Raw genomic sequence first — 6,901 nt, 5'->3', positions numbered from 1 at the left:
GTCCCATAGTGTCTCTGGCCTTCTCCTGAGTTTGATGGGTGATGACTGAGCACAGACTGATGGGTTGTGTCTCTCTTAACTGCTCTTTCACCAGGGCGCTGCAGCAAGGTAAGTGCCATTATAAACTTCTGGGCAGATTTTCGCGAACTCAGCATGGAGAAATGGCAGGGAATCTGCCCCGGTCTGGTTCATATCTAAAATCAATTTATTTATGTTTCCTGCAAAGTGATATGACATGTTGTCAACCCTTAAAGGCTATGGGACCGAGTCTCAGGCTTTATCTTTAGTGAGTTATTTAATGCTTGCTTGGCAGTGCTCGAAGGTGGCAGTGATGAATGCTCTGTCCCCTCTGCAAGCCTTTCGGGACTCAGCCAGAGGCTGCAGATTTGTGCCTTGAAAATCAGCCAGCTGCCATCCCCCAAATTCCCTTCCTCAGCTGCACCTCCGTTCCTGTCCTTGTCCATAAGGACAGAAAGAGGGACAGGGTGTCCTGAGCCTGATTCCTGCAAGAGCTCCGCTTTGCAAGTAAGAAACACCGTGTGGGTCGCAGTGTGGGGGACAGGGGTCCCACAAGGGCACCGGGATTGGCCTTAAATGCCAACTGTGCAGCCATTGCACAGCTCTAAGTGCTCTTCTTCAGCGCTTTGGGGACAGGAGTTGCCCAAGGGATGCCAAGCACCAGGGTGCCTCAAAACGCCCGTTCTGCTCTGTGCTGTCAAACGCTGCTGCAGCTGCAACACTAGAACATGCTCTGCGTGTGCATTAACGGAGGCAATACAACTTCTTGCCTCCAGTCGCTACTTGTTGATAGGCTCTGCTAAGTCAGTTTGGAGAGATGCTTATCAGGACCTAATCGGGCAGATAGAGGGTTAGCCCCTGGCAGGGGAGATTGCTTTGCTTGCAGTTTGTGGTGACCTTGAAGCCACCATGGGGACATGCTGTCCTGTCTCTTGCTGCTGCTGGTACTTGCAGGGCCGGACTGGTCACTCCGATCACTTGAGGATAAAGCTGCAGAGACCCAGAAGCAGGGCTGGCTGTCCCCTGCCTCTGTCCCTCTTGCTGGGCGTTGGGAAACCTGCTGAGGGATACTCGGGAGAAGCGAATAATCTTCCTTGCAGATGGATAAGGTTTAACAAAGACCTATGATTACATCAGAGTCAAATGTGAGGCCAGATTAGGTTAGCCATGACATCCAAATGACCTCTAAATCCTGAAGCGAGGCTATTCACTCAGGTAAAAAAATAACTAGAGTATCATAAATTGCAGTCTGCGGCAGAGAGGAGTATATCCCTTGGCACCTGGGAGGAGCAAACTTCTGCAGCCAACAGCGAACACCCTGGTAGGTGGAAGCTCGGATAACACCTCTCTTTCCCGGGATCCAAACTTGTTTCTTAGAAGCTCTTTATCGTTGGAGCTCATTAGCTGACATATTAATAGCTCTGTAGTTTCACCAGAGAAAGGACACAAACTCCTCTGTGCTTCTGTCAAAATATTGACACAAGCTGAGCGCAGCGATAGAGATGAGATAGAAGCAGATAGCAGGAAGGGCATTTCTCCTCCTGTATAAAAGGGGGAGGTTTCAAGCTATTCCTGTCGGCACCCAGGGCATTGCATACAGGAGCCGGGTGCTGGAGAAAACAGCACCCGTGGAGCGGCTTGGCTTGGCTCGCGGAGGGGCCGGTGAGGTGGGCTCGGCGGGCAGGACCGCACGGGGACCCTGCGTCGCCGAAGCGCTCGGCAAAGCCTTGCGCAACGCGTCCCTAAAAGGCTCTGCGAGCTGCAGGAGAGCCACGACGGCTTCTGCCCGGGCGCGGTGAGGGGCACGGGGGCCGGCAGCCGCAGCAGCAAGGTCCAAGCAGGGGAGGCGCGAAGGCCGCTGCATTCCTGCAGAATCTGCCCGAGGAAAGGCAAACGCGCGGGCGGGACGGAGGAGGAGGAGGGAGTGCCGGAGGATTTCCCGAGCCGCCGCAGGCCTGGCCCAGGCTGCAAGCACCAGTCCAGTGCCACGGTGTCATTTACGTGCTGATGACCAAATACTTCAACGCGAGCAGCAAGGCTCTCCTGGGTCCCCGCCCTCCTCTCGCCACCCCGTCACCCTGTGCGGTTTCTAGATCCGTCCCAGCTTCGCAGGGAGCTGTTAGCAGAGCCACGGGGCAGTGCAGGGGCAGAAAGACCAAAGGAGAAATGCCTGGAGGGAGAGAGAGGGAGGGAGATTTTGGGGGGCTAAGTGCTCTTTCCCGGGAGGAAATACCGCGGGCCCATGGCACATCCTCCTTGAATTCTAGCTACCTGCTACGTCAAAAGAGGGATGCCGGTATCATAAATTTCCATTTCATAGAAAGGGCAGTTATTGCCTTTGTTTCCTGGCAAGACCAAACTAGTGCTGAAGGTGAGGGGAAAACATTTAATATTTGGATAACAACAGAATTTTGCTTCTTATCATATCTTGACCATTTGCCCTCAGTATCAGAGGTGCCAGCTGTTCTGCTAGTGTCCAAATGCCCCATTAAGGAGACAAACTCTGGAGATAAAACCCACAGAAAATATTGACGTCCAGCGAGTGCAGCGATAAAGCAAACTGGGCATCGGGACGCAGGGGGTCGGGCGCTGCTTCCCGGGTGTACATATACATATAGGTGCTGCTGGAGACCGTGTGCTGTGCAGAGGAGAAACCAGAGCCATGAGGTGACTTGTGCTGGCTGCCGTCTGCCTCCAGCTTGCGGAGGAGGCAGTGAGGTGGGTGTCCCGGACCGCGGGGAGCGTGCCGGCCGGCCGGAGCAGGCAGCAGTGCTGCAAGGACTCGGTGCAGGGAGCTCGGTGCAGGATGCTCAGCATCCGGCCGCTCTCTGCATCCCGTGCAGGATCCTCCTGCGGAAGGGCAGATCCGCGCGGGAGGCGATGGCGGAGGAGGGAGTGCTGGAGGGTTTCCTGAAGCACCTCAAGGGCGACCAGGGCAGGAAGTATCAGCTCAGTAACGCCGTGGCTTACGAACCGCTAACGAACTACCTGGATGTAAGTGCCAGAGCTCCCTTCCTTCCCTGGCTCCGGCATTTCGTGACTCCCTCCGTCTTTCCTCGCTACCTAATCCAGCTGCTCGGCCGGCTTTGCAAGCCTTGCAGGCATTTCTCCCTCTCCCTGGCCACGAATCAATGGGATGCTGTTGAAAAGGAGTATTGATTTTGCAGTTCTTGTATCCTGGCTTCAAGGTTTGGGCAATGTTGGATGATCAGAAGGTATAAAATAAGCAAGTTGTTATCCCAATTTTATTTCTCTTTTCAGAAAAAGCTGAGTTTGATGGTTATAGGATGGATCTGAGCATCACAGACTCAGGGTACCATTCCCGGCATTGCCACTGACTTTTCTATTAAATGTAAAGTGTCCTGGCACTTTTCTGTGCTTTAGCTGCCCGAGATGCCTGCAGGGACTAAGAGCACTTCCTACAACATCTGAGATGTTTGGCTTGCTCAGCTAGCAGAGGGTAAAGAGCTGAAAAACCACATTCAGAAAACCAGCCTGAACAGAAAGCTGCCCTCGCTCTTGTCCACAGTCCTTCTACTTCGGGGAGCTCAGCATCGGGACCCCCCCGCAGAGCTTCCAGGTGCTCTTCGACACCGGCTCCGCCAGCCTCTGGGTGCCATCCACGTGCTGCCAGACGCCGGCCTGCAGTGAGCATCCCCCCCGGGGGCCGCAGCTTCTTGCCCGCACAGACGACCGCCTGGGCTGTTTTGGGTCAACTCCCTTTCCCGGGAAGCTCCTCGCTGGCAATTTCCGCCCACGTGCGGAAAGGGATGCTGCACCGCGTGCCACCGACCTGACCTGGGTGCTGTGACTTTCTCTCCGGGCAGCTGCTCACGCTAGGTTCGACCCCAGCCAGTCGTTGACCTTCTCCAACATTGGCACCACCTACGCCCTGTCCTATGGGCTTGGTGACTTGTCTGTGGTGCTGGGTTACGACACCGTGACAGTAAGTGACTTCTGATGCGTTGTCACAGGAAACAGGTTGCTGCAACTAGGGCAAGAACTGATTGTTGCTGCAAGTTTGTCTGCAATTAGGTTAAGAAATTGGGGAGGGGGCACTACTGACATTACCTTATTTTAGATATTAGTGCCTGAGTCTTCCAGGTGGAGTTGACCACGTGCTTCGTCAGGAAAAGCTCAGGATCATCAGTGCAGTGTTAACTTCCCGGCCTCCCCTGCCTGTCCCCAGCAACACCCCTCTGGGACACTGTTACCAAGGTGGGTCCAACAATGCCAACATCTCCCAGCTTGTTTCCTTCCCCTCTAGATCCAGAACATCATTGTCACAAACCAGGAATTTGGTCTGAGCCAGGATGAGCCCAGCAGACCCTATTAGTACCTGGACTTTGACGGGATTTTGGGCATGGCTTACCCAGGTGTTGCGATCAGTGGTTACAACACCCTGATGTAGAACATGCTGCAGCAGAACCAGCTTTCTGAACCCATTCTATTACTGCCGGTAAGATCTCTGACCCTCTCACATAGACACGAGCCTGTATCCATCCTTTTATTCATTCGCTCTCTGTCTACACGTTCTTCCCGCGCACGTGTATGTTAAACCGCTTTCTGCTTAGTAGCCTGCCTGGTTTCTGATTTACCTTAGTGTCCTTCCAGTAACCCAAGCTGTGATTACGACGGGGAGGTCATCCTCGGAGGCGCTGACACCCAGCTGTACCCAGGGGAGGTTTTATGGGCACCGGTGGCCCAGGAAGTTTGCTGGAAGATCGGCGTTGAGGAGTAAGTGCGGCATCGGCTGCCCGGAGGTGGCCCTGAGCACGGGTGAGTCTTTCCTGACGCCTTTTCTGTCCATCCCTAGGTTCTCCTTAGGGCAGTCTGCCATGGGCTGGTGCAGCCAGGGCTGTCACGGCATCGTGGACACCGGCACCTTCCTGCTCACCGTCCCGGCACAGAACATGTCGGCATTCCTGCAGGATCTGGGCGCCCAGGAGAGTAACTACGGGGTAGGTGGGAAGGACGCACCGTGCACGCGAGGCATTTGCAGGGGCTGATGCTGCAGGACGAGGATGCAGCAAGACGGTAACGCCGAGCTGTGTGGGTTCGGATAGAGGTTTCCGATGGGGGCAATGGTTTGACCTAACCCCTTTCCCCCTCTTATCTTCTTCTGCAGTTTGTCGTCGACTGCAACAACATCCAGAACATGCCCACCCTCTACTTTGCCGTCAGCGGAGCCCAGTTACCACTGCCTCCATCTGTCTGCGTGTTAAATGTAGATGTAGGTATAGTTTCTGCTCTTCCTGACCAGTGTTTGCCATCATAGGGCAGTTTTGCCTAGGAGAAGGTCAGAATTTGCAGGCGCAGAGGCTTCCCCAGCTCCCTGCGAGCGTCGCATTTCCCGGCACGCCAGGTCACGGTGCGTTCGTGCACCTTGTACGTGACTGCGAGGAGGGTCTAATCCTGCACCCAGCCAAAGCACCTGCGAAGCTCCCGCTGATTTCTCAAGGTGCAGGCAATACCCCATGGTATTGCTGAGACAGCCTTACCCTCCCTCGGCCCGTGTGCAGTACTCAGGAGTCTCCAAATCTTCCGTGGTGAATAAAGCGCTGTGACTCCAGCTGCCTCCTGTCCTGCCTGGGAGCGGCTGAGGGAGGAGCTGGCACGGCTGCTCTTAGCCACACGACAGCTAAGTTCCACTTCACGCTTGTGGCGGCTCCCGGGCGCTTTCTGGGCTGGAGCCCAGTGAAATCCGTCTCCAGCGTTAGCAAGCAGCGACCTGCTCACGCCACGGCACAGGGACAACCCAGGCTCTGCTAAATGCTGCCTTCACTGGGGGCCCAGGAGAGTCCCTGTATATACTTTTAAAAGCACTGAGACACCTCTTAAATCTTGACTTGCGCTGCAGACACCACGTCCAAGCCTGATGCAGAGTCAGCAGATGCGAGCGGGGTCTCCGGGCCCTCCTCGCTGCTTGTCCCGGGAAGCAAACGGCGCCGGAGTCGGCTCTTGAGTCTCTGTGAACTTGGCCTGGATTAATGTTTGTTAAGACCATTTGCATTAAAACTGGGGCATTGAACGAATGCAGAGCTTTAGCCCGGCGCTCTTCAGCTCCAGAGGTTGCCTATCGAGGCTGTGCGCGTGCATGCACACGCATGAGCACCCAGGGGCCAGCTGAAAATCCTGGGCAAACTGCAGCCTCCATAAATCTTCACTGAATTGGAGATGAACCCGAACTGGAATAAACAGCTCCGGCGCAGCCAGACCTCAGGACGTGCCTGCTCCTCCGCCCCACGCGCTCGCCGGTTGCTGCGGACGCCCGGGGCCGGCTCTCGCGGAGGCAGGGGAGGCAGATGGCGGTGGTAAGCGATGGCAGATGTGCGCAGAGCCTTTGAATCCGCGGCAATGACAAATTTGGGGTTGCCTTTTCGCTGTGGAAGCAGATCTCTGCTGGGCCTGGCAGGCTGGCTGGAAAACCGCGGCGGCTCGGAGCAGCCGGGCGGAGCTGGTTGTTTAGCCGTGCCAGGGGAACCTGGGGCTGAGCCCGTGTGTTTGCTGGAGGCCTCGGAAACCTGGTTGGAACAGGATGTATACGGGTAACGCGCTGCTTGTGAACGCTTCAAAATTCATTAGGTTTGGGGGAATTGTTCACACATATCTGCAAAATTAGGGATTCAGAAGTAGCGAGGAAAGATAGTAGGAACTGAGGAATGTGTCTGTGTTCACCAGACGGAGGAAAACGCCCCGTTCGTACTCTCCAGGGGGAAATCTTTCCCTTGCTCACTGCAGCCCTGAAGGACACGGGATCAGGAGAGGGCGGCGTGCCTTGGACCCGGACGTGAAATTCTCCGGAGCCCGGACGTGCTTGGATCCCCCCCAGCGGGACTTGGCCGGCGGATCAGTGGCCGGAGCTGGCGGATCGGTCCGGGGC

At 55.7% G+C, this 6,901-nt stretch overlaps 1 long non-coding RNA gene across 1 annotated transcript; it reads left to right on the top strand.

Annotated features, from left to right (window-relative positions):
* The first annotated feature begins 4,153 nt into the window (after window positions 1–4,153).
* LOC112990306 (uncharacterized) lies at window positions 4,154–4,973 on the top strand. Its single transcript, XR_010385274.1, has 3 exons — window positions 4,154–4,477; window positions 4,633–4,755; window positions 4,835–4,973. It is a non-coding gene; the product is annotated as an uncharacterized LOC112990306 (long non-coding RNA).
* The last annotated feature ends 1,928 nt before the right edge of the window (window positions 4,974–6,901 follow it).

The sequence above is a fragment of the Dromaius novaehollandiae genome, chromosome 27 (assembly GCF_036370855.1).
Source record: "Dromaius novaehollandiae isolate bDroNov1 chromosome 27, bDroNov1.hap1, whole genome shotgun sequence".
NCBI lineage: Eukaryota > Metazoa > Chordata > Aves > Casuariiformes > Dromaiidae > Dromaius > Dromaius novaehollandiae.
This window is presented reverse-complemented; position numbering and strand designations above follow the sequence as displayed.